Source organism: Pongo pygmaeus, chromosome 17 (assembly GCF_028885625.2).
Source record: "Pongo pygmaeus isolate AG05252 chromosome 17, NHGRI_mPonPyg2-v2.0_pri, whole genome shotgun sequence".
NCBI lineage: Eukaryota > Metazoa > Chordata > Mammalia > Primates > Hominidae > Pongo > Pongo pygmaeus.
The window spans coordinates 86,910,750-86,926,413 of NC_072390.2; the positions used below are offsets into that span (position 1 = coordinate 86,910,750).

The following is a 15,664-nucleotide window of genomic DNA, read 5'->3' on the forward strand; positions in this document are numbered from 1 at the left end:
TTTCTGTCACAATTATGAAAATTTTGTCTTAACCCTTACACATTGCCACATTTAACCAATAATAGAAAAGTGAATGTAATCTTTAAGTTAGCGGATCAAGGAGTGTATTTGAAAGCAAAGAAGTAAACATTTTAAATGTTGAAATTGAAAGCATACAACATTAATGTGTTAGGATATTTTTAAAAATCTGTGTTTTGTAACTTCGTGACTTTTTTGTCTTATGGATAAAATAGGCATTCATTATGGTAACTGCAGCATTTGAAAAATGCAGCACTCAGAGTTAATTTCAGTTAACTTAGATTGTGTGTTTGGAAAGCCCTAGTCACCTATTCCAGCATTATGTTTAATCTGGAGATAATAAGCCAAAATTGACCCAGTCTTTTTTTTTTCTCTCTAACTCCCCAGTACACCCAGTACATAATAATTATTTTGTAAGTCATTTCCAGTTATAGTCTTATCAGAAATAAAACACATTGCATCTAGTTATCTTTTAAAGATAATTTGAATGGCTTCATTATCCTGTATATACAACTTACCAAACCTATCTTGTAAATCAGTATGCACTTCAACACCAGCAAAGCTTGCATAAACAAGAGCTTTATGAGTCTTACATGATAATTACCACAATCTAATGAATTGCATAAATCATTTATAATGAAGAGAAATAAACAAGTACTCTGATATGTGCACATTAATAACTTAGGTTTTTCAAAAGCAGTGAGTAATTTAATTTAGTTGGTATGTCCACAGACAGTAACAACTTGAATTTTATTTGTGAAATAATTAGCGGTTAATCTAAAGGGAAACAACTTATCTACTGGCAATACATTAAACTGAGAAATTAAGATTAATTTTGTCTTTGATGGAAATTATTCTGATAATATCTCATGATTTGAAAGTCACTCTAAAGAGGGAAATATGAAAATTGATTTAAGTTCATTCTGACAAACCTAGAATTTATTCCAAAATATGAATTAGCATGCTTTGCAGTTCCAAGTAATTTGTGATATGCTGTAATTTTTAGTGATCCTCTCACTGAAGTGCTAATTGGAATTTTATTTATATATATTTATGAGTAAAGATAGAGGTTCATAACTTCTATCTGTAACATCATAATTTGGGTTACAAAAATACATTATTCATTCTTGAGGTTCTTCATTGGTTAAAAGGATATTCACCCAGGTAACAAAAAACTTAAACTAGCAAAAAACTTCTTTTTTCTTCCAGTAACAGTCTTTACCTTTGCTAACACATTTTTTATAAGCATTTTATTTTCCTTGACTTTAACTAAACATCATCTTCTCTTCTGAAAGTAAGTTTGAAAGCTGAACTTTTCCCAATCTATTGAGCTTCCAGTTACTTCCTTCTTTGAAAGATAAACAATATATTATAGTAGGACAGTCTCAAATTTGAAATCTATGCATTTACTCATCTGTTGGTTTATTCAACAACATTTACCACATCCTATGGTTAAAATGGTATAAACGGTATAAATGGAAGATACAACTAAGGACATAACAGCTAATAATGAAAAATGATTATATTAATACATATTAATTAATTAATATGTATTAATATAATATGTAATTATTAGATGATAATTATATAATAGCATATATTATCTATTATATAAAATAATTACTATATCAGTGGTATATAAATATATATAGTAATTAATTATATAATATTTGCAATAAATAATTACTAATAATCAGCACTTTAATGTAAATGTTCTTTTGGGAATGATTTATGCCTACAACTTAGTATTTAAAGAGGAGTCATACCCTGCTTAGGCCATTGAGATTTTATTCACTGAGGAGTTTTCCAATTAAGTCAATTGGCAGTTGGCAAAACCAACAGTATAAATGGAATCCAGTGCCATTTTAAAAATGGAACATACCGCTGGGCACAGTGGCTCACATCTGTAATCTCAGCACTTTGGGAGGCCGAGGCAGGTGGATCACCTGAGGTGAGGAGTTCAAGACCAGCATGGCCAACATGGTGAAAATCGTTTCTACTAAAAATACAAAAATTAGCTGGGGGTGGTGGCGGGCGCCTGTAATCCCAGCTACTCGAGAGGCTGAGGCAGGAGAATCGCTTCAACCCGGGTAGTGGATGTTGCAGTGAGCAGAGGTCATGCCAGCCAGCACTCCAGTCTGGGTGACAGAGTGAGACTCTGTCTCATAAAAGTAAAATAAAATAAAAAATAAAAATGGAAGATACCATGCCTCTCATTACAACAAGTGCACACGGACATAAAACCAACAGCAAAATAGCAACAAACTTTAGGACTTCATGGCCTTCAGAAATAACACTGAATAATGCAGTAGAGTGGAAGGAAGGGAATACCTGAGAAAGAACAGCTAGTATATGGACAACCATATCAAAGAGAATATGATTACCATTTAGAAAAGTGCTACTGTTCTTGACTTACCTTTTAAGTCAGCCTACTTGCAGAGGTAAACCAGTTAGGCTTAAAAACAGGAAACGAATAAACACATTTTGATATTTGGAGTTCAGTGAAAATGTGTCTTGTTACAGTATTTTTCTCCATAAGTGTTTTTTACAATGACGACATTTCTGGCACCAAATTATTGACTGCAATTTTATTCAAGCTGAAAGGCATTAGAATACATATTAATTTTATTTCATATTTTTAATGTTTTTCCATACAACGATTTACCAATTTGAAACTAGTTGACTTTATTGATAAGTTTTAGGTGAGAAGCATCTTTTTAAAAATTTAATCTTTTCATGGGGAGAGCTCCAGGGCCACTTCTCCAGATGTGTCAATATCAATGCCTGTCACTCCAATTTGTAAAACTCATATATTCTAGTAAGTATACGGAATAAGCATCTGTGAAAAGAAAAACAGTAAACAAATTAAATTTAACAGAGTTTAATTGAGCAAAGAATGATTTGTAAAATGGGCAGCCCCAAACCCGAATAGGTTCAGGGAAATTTCAGCCTGCTTGGTGGTCAGAGATTTATGGACAGGGAAAGGAAAGTGAGGTACATAAAACAAAAGTGAGGCACAGAAACAGCTGTGTTGGTTACAGCTGTGTTTGCCATATTTGAACACGATTTGAAGAACTGGCCACCTTTGGCTGACATTTGGTGGTTGGCACAAGTCTAGATTGGCTAAAGATTTAATTAATTATGCCTGCTAAATAAAATTTCAATAAAAACTCTGAAACAATGAGGCAAAGAAGGCTTCCAAGTTGGCAAATACATCTAAGTGCTAGGAAGGTGGCACACCCCACCTCCATGGAGATTGAATGACCTGTCCACACCTTGCCCTATGTACCTCTTCATCTAGCTGTACTTTGATCTTTTCCGATGACCTGTAACAGTAAGGATAGCATTTTCCTGTGTTCTGTGAGTCATTGTAGCAAATTACCAAACCTGAGACAAGGTCATGAGAACCTCTGAATTTGTACTCAGCAGATTACTTAGCCTGGGCACACATTTGTGGTTAGCGTCTGAAGTGGATCAGTTTTGTGTGACTGAGCTGTTAATTTTGGGGATCTGTACTAACTCCAGGGAGTTAAGTGTCAGAATTTAACTGAATTGTAAGACAACCAAATGGTGTCAGGGAATTGGAGAATTGCTTGGAAAACCACAGAGGCATGTACAAGAAAGCTGGGATGCTGTGACAGAGCAGTAGGTAAGGTTAAATACATAGGTTAAGAAAATTAAATACATAGAAAATATTTAATAAAATATTAAAATCTAAAAAATATTCAAAATATTCTTAATAAGGGCAGCATTTATTTGGAAAAATAATTTGTCAGAATCAGAAATACGGATCCCATACAGTTTGCTAAGGAGTTTCATTGAGCTCCATTTGGAAGGGTATATGAGAAACCAAAGAAAGAAAAGATGACAGCGTTTCCCTGCATGTGGTAGAGAAGAAAAGGAAAGCATTTAGGGAGCAGTTCAAGGTTTTCAAAATTCAGCAGTGTCTACGTTAAAGAATACTGGGAAGGAAAGGGAACATCAGAGGAAGCAGATGTGGGGACAGTGCTCCTGGAATACAGATGGGAGTGAGGGATTATTCTTGTGGTTGAAGTTCTAGGAAATTCAAAATTGAGAGAAAAAGTTTTAGGAAAGAAAAGATTATAAAACTCTAGGCATGGAGGCTATTGAGGACACAGAGTTTGGAAGTTCCAACAACAGCTATAATCCTTTAGGAGAGAAAGGATTATAAAACTCTAGGCATGGAGGCTATTGAGGACACAGAGTTTGGAAGTTCCAACAACAACAAACAGAGTTTGGAAGTTCAACAACAAAAAATATTTGAATGTGACTTCCAACTGAGACAAATGTGGAGACCAGAGACAATTCCATCTTGAGGGAAGGGACACACAGATGCGTGGAATCCTGGACCAGAAGGGACTGCAGGTTATTGTGTTGAAATGTGAAAGAAGTCTTGGTTTCCTTGTGAGGTTGGGGAGTTACAGAGCTAATATAAAACACGCAAGGCTAAGAGTGATTCCAGAACAAAACATAAGCCCTGATATTAAAAGACAATAGAAACTGTTTCATCAAGTCTTCATCCAATTTAGCATCATGATGCCAGAAATAAGGGATGAAAAGGGAACATAGAAACAAGATAATATAGAAACATGTGGTTTAGTAATAAAAAGAAATCAAAAAAGAGCATCCATTATGAAGAATTATTAAGTTTTTAAGAAAACTGGACTGTTTAAGATGCCATTTTCTGGGAGTAAAAATTCTTGTTTTGGTAAATGCCCATGATACACTGTAATTAATATAATAAAAACCTATGAGTTGGTGATTTTTCCCCATTGGGTTTTAAGTGAGAAGTTAAGAGGCCCTGAGCATTAACAGAGCATCATTCTGGCAAAACTGAAAGCTATAATTTTATAGGTTGTGCTTTATTTTCTCTGCCTTCACACTCCCCTAGAAAAATATACACAGAAAAATAACAAACACATGCATATCAAAAACAACAATCAAATTTCAGTTAAACTCTGGGTAGTAAGGGAAGACAAAATCCAAACTCCAAACAGTTGTCTTAATAAGATATTTCTTCCTGGGAGTAATTAGACAAAGAAAAAAATAAAGAAAGGGATTTTCTAAGAAGGTAATTTATTCAAGACAGTACAGATAAATTGAGTTATTTCTCTTGATAAAGTATACTCCTAACAATGTTAAATGAGTCAGAGAGCTAAATTTGATGACAACTTTATATGATTTTTTTCTGGAATAACTCCAGCGAGCTCTTATTTATACTCCATATACCTCTTCCCTTTTGCTTGTGGATTCACTAGAAGAGCTGAGAAGAACGTGAGAAAGACATAACAAAAGGGAAGGAAACAAAGTTAACAAAAAGAGAAGAAAACAATGTTTGAAAATACATAAACAATTTTCTGGGTATCTACTTTAAAATCTTTGATTGAACCTGTACCCATTTTTGACTTTGTGATTGTGCAATGAAGCAAAAGTGGTAATACATTGACAAAGTGCTCATGTTGAATGAAGTTGATATTTTAGAAGCAAAAAGGAACAAGGTGTTACAGCAAATTTTTGAAAACTGATATTTTGTATCTTTGTTATGTGTGTGCTGTAATAAAAAGATGAGTGTAAACTGTTCTAAGGTATTGACAAATCAGTTAAAAATCCATTCCGACAATACCTACCCCAGTTCTGTTATAAATTCCTTTATTTTAATTTTTCTTCTACAGGCAAGTTTTTCCTCAGAATAAGAAATTACATCAATTATAATTGTATATATAAAGAGAATATATGCATACCTAATATTATAAATAAAATCCTACAAAAATTTTTAAATAAAAATTTGTAAATATATAATGTGATATATCCAAGCCATGTGTGAAAATTTTCATTTACCAGATGAGCAGTTGAGACACACCACAAAAGTTTGAATAATTCATTAAAACTTACAAAGACCCTCTTCAGGTGGACTGACTTCCAGCCCCATTCTCTTCCACTACAAATACTGTGATCTTATACATTGAATGTATACCAGTCAAGCTCTTTAAAAATTTTGAACACAGTTTGCAAGAGGCATTGTTAATTTCCTACATAACTTCATTGCTCAAAGCGAAGCCTTCTGTCTGTTCTTTGCTTCTGTATTTGGCTAACGGTTTCTAGCACTCAGCAGTCAGGGTGGGATCCTACCCATGAAGAAAACCAGAAAATCAAAACACTCAGTTGTCTTATCCACACCTCCAATTTGTAGCTCCCTTTGATGGCAGCCACAGCCTGTCTGGAGCAGCTGCTGCCAAGAGGCTGGCTTCGCTGGGGAGGCACAACAGGGGCTGCATGCTCCAACCAGCTGGAGCAGGGAACAGGCCAGAGCCCTGCCTACTTCCAGGTTGGAGGGGTGGGAGCCCCACACTTCCAGGCACAGCTGCAGCCTCCTAACCCCAGCTGCAGACATGGGCATTCCTGTGCTCTTGGGGGCCCAGGAATCCCCCCTGCCCCAACAGGCTTGAGAGTGCCTCATTCTGCTGCCTGTACTCTCCCTGTTCCCAGTGCCTGCTGTGATTTCAGAGCAAATTTGAGGCCAAGCCCGGGTGCTGTCATGACCCAGCTGGGTGTGCACATGCTCAGGGAGGCTCTGACAAGCCAGTCCCCTGCCGCCTCAGTCCCCTCTGGGCTTTGGGCACTGACAAGCACAGGAGAGAGGCCAAAGGGAGGCTGAGGGCACCTCGGCTCAGGCCTGCAGGCACCCTTCCATACAAATAGCCTGGGCTCCATAGATGACATATAGATGGCGACAGGAAGTAGATAGGCTCCTGGGCAGAAAAAGGCAGGTCCCCGGTGATGCCCCACCTTCAAGCCAGGGAGGGCCTGAAGCATGAGGGCTGCACTGCCAGTTCTGCAGACCAGAATGAGCACTTATGGTGCTTTTTCTGGGCCCACCTATGGGCGTCCATGGACCAATCAGCACACACTTCCTCTCCTCTGAAGCTCATAAAAACCCTGGACTCAGCTGTACTCAGGCAGATGATGGATGAGAAGACCTGCCTGTGGATAGGAGCTACCCACTCCAGGTCTCCTTCCCATTGAGGGCTACAGAGACAATGGGATGGCCTGCCCGTGGATAGGAGGTATCCACTTCGGGTCTCCTGAGAGCTGTACTATCACTCAATAAAGCACCTCTTTGCCTTATTCACCCTCCAGTTGTCTGCATATTTCATTCTTCCTAGGAACTGGGGACCTGTTGAATGGTGGGCCTGAAAGAGCTGTAACACAAACTGCTGAAACATGCCCTCTGTACCACCCACCCACCACTCACCTCTTGCAAGCAAGGACAAGAGAGAGGGAGAGAAGAGGTGCAGCCTTTCAGGGATCCCAGACCTAGGAGCTCCCCAGGCCAGGGCTATGACACCCTCTTGGGGGTTCTGCAGTTCCTGGAGTCTCTAAGCTTCCAGGCACCACTGCATTCCCAGGTGTCCAGTGGAAGCTGCTTGCAGTAGGCCTGGTTCAGTGGCAGCCTCACAAGGAGCTGGTGCCTATGCTGTCACCTGGAGCTGCTTACCCCACTGCAGCTGGTGTGCCTGGCTGTGAACAACAGCCAGACCCCATGCTCACTCACTCACGCACCCCTTGCTGCTCCTTGCCTGGGTCGCCCTTGGCAGGGGTGGGATCCAGCATGGTAGCACAAGCTGAGAGCAGATTGACAGGGCCAAGTGGGCAGAACAAGCCCAGCTGGTCTGAGCAAAACTCTGGCAAAGGCACCGCCAGCCACAGAGGCTTCTGGCTGGCAAAATGACACCCCAAGGATCCCATCACACCTTCCTATTTTCTATGCAATATTTTGAAACAAATGATATTCTTGAAATTTAAAATTAAGATGATATTTTATTAAATGTCCTTTCCTTCACATAGTATCATATTTCTATACTCATCTAAGTATTGTATACATGAAATAAACTTGAAGTTAACAGGGAAATTGCAGACATAGGGAAACTGATACCACAAACACCTACATACACACACACACACACACACACACACACACACACACACACACATCACTGGAGATGAGGTCCCTTTATTTGTAGCCTGATTACAAAACTCAAATAAAGTGAACCTTCTCTTCTGAATAAGTTTTGCAGTAGGAGTTGTATAAAAGGTAAATTTTTGGTTTAGTTTTCTTATGCTAGAAATTATTATTCAAATCTTTTTCATAATAAAATAACATGCAATCTTAGGTTAATGGTGATAGTATTTGGTATATGAGAAAGTCTTACAGGATTCCTTAAACAATACAATTTCAAACTAGGTTAGTCAAATGTAAAGCATGAAAATGCAATTTTTATTAAGATGTTGAAGAAAACAGAATTGTATTATTTTATGTTTAGCTTTTCACCGTAATAAATTATTTTACTAAATGGTAGCAGTTAGTAGAATAATAAAACTGGCAGGTTTTTGAAAATAATATATTAGAAGCATCATTTTTGTTTTTCTTATGCATGACTAGCAAAAGAAAAGGGTCTGTCTACAGTCAACAAAGATGAGCATATGGCTTCCTGTAAGTTTCCGATCTATTCCCTTTGAATTGCTCACACACACACACACAAAAATAGTAAAAAAAAAAAGTCAACCCTATTCATAAGTTTTTCTTTTCCCCTTTAACTTATTTCAAATACATAAGGCGCGTTCTTGTGGGATTCATTCAATCGAATTTTACACACATTTTCATTTACCTATACAATATTAAATAGAATTTTTCAGCAGAAAATAAGTTGCAAACAATAAACAGCATATTTATTAACCATGAAAAAAGAAAAGTGCCACGTTTGTCTAGGGAGTAAGCACTTTCTATACCTGAGAACATTGATCCAGTAATTCAAATATTTATTCATACTTACTACATCCCAGAAACCGGAACATAATTGATACACTTCTTGTTCTCCTGAAGTTTATAATCTAAGCCAACTAAACACAATGGATTTCCAAATGTGCATTGAAAGTTCAAGAATTGGGTCTCTGGTGGAGTCAGCTTCTAACATATTAAAAATAAAATATTGAATTCAGAGATCTGTAAAGTGTGTATGGTTAACTTTTACATTAAAAAGTCTATTGAACATTAATCTTAAAAAAACAAATGAGCACATACATACATTTCACAATGTTGTCCAAGAACATGTTCATGTTTTTTTTTTCTTTCTAGAAATAATTTATTTTTATGTTAAGTTATTCCATAGTTTCCTTTAGACTTCTGGCTTTTACAATTTGTTTTAAAATTTTATCCTTATTAACAATGTAACAAATGTTCTGTATTTTCTTCTAATATTTTATCACTTTATTTTTCTTATATTTAAAATATTGAAACACATGTGATTTATTAATAAATTATGATGATTAGTCATATGTGTCCTGAATGGGCTTCAGGGTGCCCAGATATTTGTTCAAACATTATTCTGGGTGTTTCTGTGAAGGTGTTTTTGAGTAAGGTTGACTTTTAAGTTGATAAACTGAGAAAAATCAGAATGCATTCCCTAATGGAGGCAAGCTTCATCCAGTCAGTTGAATGCCTGACTGGAACATAAAAGCTGACCCTCCCTTAAGCAAGAGAGGATTCAGACTCAAATATCAGGACAGGAACCAGACCATCAGCCCTCCTGGTCTAAGGCTATGCCATTGCCTCTCTTGGGTCTTCAGCTTGTCACCTCCCTCTGTAGAGCTTGGGACTTTTCAACTTCCATAATCATGTGAGCCAATTCCTTATAAGAACTCTGTGTGTGTGTGTGTGTGTGTGTGTGTATGTGTGTGTGTGTGCTGTTTCTCTGGAGAACTCTAATACATATGTGATTTTTACAATATTATTTTTTATTTGAATGAACTACTATTTCCTCCCTCTAAACTGGATGTCATTTTTATGACATATTAAGTTCCCACTTGGATCTGTCTTCAGAATATTTTATTCTTATTTACTGGTCTATTTGTCTTTTTCTGAACTCATACGATATGTTTTTATAGAATATTTTTATGGTATAGTTTAAACCTATTTAATATAGTCCCTTAAATTCTTCTATTTAATATAATTAGCAAATCACATATATTTACTCTCCTATATAGATTTTGAAGTCAGCCAGTTCCTATTTTAAAATATTATGTCAAATTATGATGTTTAGGGATATGAAATGAAATATCTTTGGTTTCCAGCTGTAATTGTGATAGAATATTTATATATTCCCAGAAAATTATTTTATTTTTTCAAAACTATTCTTGTCATAATAGAAACGAACTGTGAGAGATTGAGATAATTACAGTGAGAATAGAACTAAATACTTTGTTTATTTGTTTTTATGTTTTTAAAATATTTATCCTTTTTGTTGGTGAGTATTCTTCTTCCTGATATTACTGGTAACGATTTTAATATTTCACTATTTAAAGTGGTGTATTGAAACAGGAGGCAACATGAACGTGCTCCCATTGACTAAAAGCTGGAACAATGTGAGCAAAATATAACTGCAGTAATATTGCATCTTAAACATAAAGATACAATAGATATTCCTAAGCCCACACTGATATTAATAAATACTTAAATAAAGAAAGAAATGGGGGAGAAAGGACTCATATTCCTTAAAAGTGAATTCTAAATAATGCCTATAGAATTTATGAGTAAAATAGAACATCACTTTTTTAAACGTCAGTGACAATTGCTTCAAGTGAAAATCTAACTATGACTTCTAAAACTGGTGGTTGAATCCTGAAGAAACAGGTTATTTATATAGCCTCTAAGTAAAATGTCCAAAATATTTATTAATGTAACGGCCTTAACATATGTCTTTGATATTCCTCAGCCAACCTTAGTAACTAAAGCAAAATACTGAGAAGAAAAAATAGTAAATTTATAGTAGAGAAACCTGGGAGAGACACCATAGCCAAGTAATAATAAGTCATGATGATATTAGGTATCCCGTAATACGATTTAATCAGAAGAGCACTTCAAATCCATAGTATTAATGCCTTAAATTCCAGCCTAACCATGATAAAAGACTGGATATTCAAAATAAAGGACCTTTATAAAGTGAGTCATCAGTAGTCATCAGAACTTTCCAATCATAGACACACAAACACACACACATACAAATCACTGAAAACTGTCATATGTTGGAAGAGACAATAAGTAAATAAATATGACCGACATAGAAAATGTATAAGTACAAATTTTAAAAATCTAAAATATTAATATGATAGCAATGTAAATGTATTAAATAAAAAACTAAGTCAATTAATAAAAAGCAATCTTAGTCACAAGCCTGACCTTCAGTAATTGACCTGACATTAATATTGCCAGGCATTTAAAATTTATACATTTGAATGATAGTCAAAATTTACACATGAGCCATATTTAAATTTAAAGCACTTTGATATGAGATTACTTTTCATTCTATTTTGTTTTAGACATTTTCTAAATTTTCTAAAATAAATTGTTATTTATTATGTTAATTTAAAAATAATATAATTATTCTCAAAGTAATTCATGTTTTCTGAAATTCTATTTAGACTTTCAGAATTATTCATGAATCATAAGAAGCATTTATACTTATAAGCTTTATTCTAAGGTTTTCTGAAAGGTCAAATCTAATTATAATAAAGAACAATTTGAGAAAAATACAATCATGAGACATAAAGTAATGATTTTTCTAATTTATACTCACAGCAAATAAGTTAGAGATAGCTAAATCCTTTCCTTATAAAAATAAAATGAAATAAAATACAAGTCCACATGAAGTACCCAATGATATAAGCATATTACACGATCATGATGCTGGGTAAATTTTTATCTGAATTAAAGCACAACATAAAAATAGAAAAGAAGATTTTAAAAAGTATATAATTAAACAGACATATTTCACTTGCAAAATTAATCCTTACACTTACTTTTAAAATGTGCATAGACTAATAGCAAACAATTCAACACAAAGCCCTAAAATAATTTTACTTTTATTTTTAATTTTTGAGACATTCACTCTGTCAACCAGGCTGGAGTGGTGTGGCATGATTATAATTTACTGCAGCCTCATACTCCTGGGCTCATGCAATCCTCCTGCTTTAGCCTCCCAAGCAGCTGGAACCACAGGTGTGCACCACCACACCTGGCTAATTTTTAATTTTTATTTTCATAGAGATGGGGTCTTGCTATGTTTCGCAGGCTAGTCTTGAACTCCTGGCCTCAAGCAATTCTCTTCCCTTGGCCTCCCAAAGTCTGGGAGCACAGGCCTGAACCACTGCAGTTGGCCAAAAATAAATAAATCATCCATAATATGAAACAAACACGTAAAAATAGCTAAATACCAATTAGTTTGTTGTTCACCTTTTCTATTCAAAAGAGTAGAAACACTGTCAACATTCAACAATGATATAAGAGTGCCGAAAATAACCCTTTAATACTCAGTAGTAGTCCAATGTTGGAGTTATGCACATTTATATTTTAAGCAAAACAAAGTTAAATGCTAAGGTTGCAACAAGAAAGAACATTTCAATAAAATCAATGTTTGGAAGAGGTCTAGAAATCACACAAATATAACTTTGTCACTGATAATGGGTTCTTTCCTTGACTAATCTTTCAAATTTATGTTTATCTCAGTAGAAATTAACTCTTTAACAACATTTGACATTTAAAAAAATTTTGCCAAATCAAGGCAAAGCCTTTCAAACTCTCATATTAAATAGTTGATAGACAACAAAGAAAGTTTATCTGACATTATAACCCACATCTAAAATCTTTCACATTATATAGATTTGACCTGACCCAAATTTTGCCCTCCCAACACTCAGATGCAACCAATCACATTAGTATGTATTATAGTTCTGGTATTCATTAATTTTACCAACTTCTACTCCCACTTTTCTGTTTTCTTAGCTGATACTACAAGTCAAGATGATACCATTTTTTAAATACAAAAATTAGAAGTGCTAGTTTCTCTATGTGCAAAGAAACCAGCACAAGAATTCTGGCACCATGAAAAATCTAAATACAGTGAAACCACCAAAAGACTGCACTAGCTCTCTAGCAATGGTCCCTAACCAAAATAGAAACTCAAAAATGACAGATAAAGAATTTAAAGCATTGACAGCAGTAAGCTCAATGAGATCCAAGACAAAGTTGAAAATCAGCGTAAATAAACTTAGAAAGCAATCCAAGAAATGAAGGAAGAGATAAACAGTAAAAAAAAAAAAAAAAAAAAAAAGTATTCTGAACTTCTGGAGTTAAAAAACTCATTTAAGGAGTTTTTATAATACAATTGAAAGCTTTATCAATAGACTGAGCCAAGCAAAAGAAAGAATTTCAGAGCTTAAATGTCTTTCAAACTAACTTACTCAGACAAAAATAAAGAAAAAAGAATGTAAAAAAACAGTCTTTTAGAAATATGGGATTATATAACATGACTAAACCTACAAGGTGTTGGTATTCCTGAGAGAGAAAGAAAAAGTTAAAACCTGGAAAATATACTTGATGGAACAATTAATGAAAGTATCCTTCATGTTACTAGAGGTTGACATCCAGATAGAATAAATACAGAGAACACCAATGAGATATTATACAAAACAAACATGACCAATGTATATAATTACCAGACTGTCCAAGGTCAACACTAAGTTAGAAAACCTTAAAGGCAGCTAGAGAAAATGGTCAGATCAAATACAAAGGAAACCCCATCAGGCTAACAGCAGACTTTTCAGCTGAAACCTTACAAGCTAGAAAAGATTGGGAGTCTATTTTAACCATTTTTAAAGAAAAGAAATTCCTTTGAGAAGTGTCTGTTCATGTCCTTTGCCCACTTTTTGATGGGGTTGTTTGTTTTTTTCTTGTAAATTTGTTGGAGTTCATTGTAGATTCTGGATATTAGCCCTTTGTCAGATGAGTAGGTTGCAAAAATTTTCTCCCATTTTGTAGGTTGCCTGTTCACTCTGATGGTAGTTTCTTTTGCTGTGCAGAAGCTCTTTAGTTTAATTAGATCCCATTTGTCAATTTTGGCTTTTGTTGCCATTGCTTTTGGTGTTTTAGACATGAAGTCCTCGCCCATGCCTATGTCCTGAATGGTAATACCTAGGTTTTCTTCTAGGGTTTTTATGGGTTTAGGTCTAACATTTAAGTCTTTAATCCATCTTGAATTAATTTTTGTATAAGGTGTAAGGAAGGGATCCAGTTTCAGCTTTCTACATATGGCTAGCCAGTTTTCCCAGCACCATTTATTAAATAGAGAATCCTTTCCCCATTTCTTGTTTTTCTCAGGTTTGTCAAAGATCAGATAGTTGTAGATATGTGGCATTATTTCTGAGGGCTCTGTTCTGTTCCATTGATCTATATCTCTGTTTTGGTACCAGTACCATGCTGTTTTGGTTACTGTAGCCTCCTTGTAGTATAGTTTGAAGTTAGGTAGCGTGATGCCTCCAGCTTTGTTCTTTTGGCTTAGGATTGACTTGGCGATGCGGGCTCTTTTTTGGTTCCATATGAACTCTAAAGTAGTTTTTTCCAATTCTGTGAAGAAAGTCATTGGTCATTTATGCAGCCAAAAAACACATGAAAAAATGCTCACCATCACTGGCTATCAGAGAAATGCAAATCAAAACCACAATGAGATACCATCTCACACCAGTTAGAATGGCAATCATTAAAAAGTCAGGAAACAACAGGTGCTGGAGAGGATGTGGAGAAATAGGAACACTTTTACACTATTGGTGGGACTGTAAACTAGTTCAACCATTGTGGAAGTCAGTGTGGCGATTCCTCAGGGATCTAGAACTAGAAATAACATTTGATCCAGCCATCCCGTTACTGAGTATATACCCAAAGGACTATAAATCATGTTGCTATAAAGACACATGCACACATATGTTTATTGCGGCATTATTCACAATAGCAAAGACTTGGAACCAACCCAAATGTCCAACAATGATAGACTGGATTAAGAAAATGTGGCACATATACACCATGGAATACTATGCGCCATAAAAAATGATGAGTTCATGTCCTTTGTAGGGACGTGGATGAAGCTGGAAACCATCATTCTCAATAAACTATCGCAAGAACAAAAAACCAGACACCGCATATTCTCACTCATAGGTGGGAATTGAACAATGAGAACACATGGACACAGGAAGGGGAACATCACACTCTGGGGACTATTGTAGGGTGGGGGGAGGGGGGAGGGATAGCTTTAGGAGATATACCTAATGCTAAATGAGGAGTTAATGGGTGCAGCACACCAGCATGGTACATGTATACATATGTAACTAACCTGCACATTGTGCACATGTACCCTAAAATTTAAAGTATAACAGTAATAAAATAAAAATAAATAAAAAAAAGAAAAGAAATTCCAAACAAGAATTTCATATCCTGCAAAACTAAGCTTCCTAAGTGAAGGAGAAATAAAACGTTTTCCAGACAAGCAAGTACGAACAGAATCGGTTACCATAAGACAAGCTTTACAATAGATCCCTAAGGGAGTTAAACATGTAAACAAAAGAACACCACCTCCTACCACAAAAACATGCTTAAGTACATAGCCCTCAGACCCAATAAAGCCACCAGCCTAATAACCTCACAATAAGATCAAAACTTCAAATCTCAATATTAACTAAATGCCCTACTTACAAGGGACAGAATGGCAAGTTGGATAAAAAATAAAAGCCATCTGTCTGCTGT

The 15,664-nt window shown here is 35.5% G+C and overlaps 1 long non-coding RNA gene across 1 annotated transcript; it reads right to left on the minus strand.

Annotated features, from left to right (window-relative positions):
- Positions 1 to 2,642: 2,642 nt before the first annotated feature.
- On the minus strand, positions 2,643 to 9,015 carry LOC129019055 (uncharacterized). The gene is made up of 4 exons (XR_008495493.2): positions 8,871 to 9,015; positions 5,269 to 5,302; positions 4,788 to 4,926; positions 2,643 to 2,857 (listed from the first exon to the last, which is right to left on the minus strand). It is a non-coding gene; the product is annotated as an uncharacterized LOC129019055 (long non-coding RNA).
- Positions 9,016 to 15,664: the final 6,649 nt, after the last annotated feature.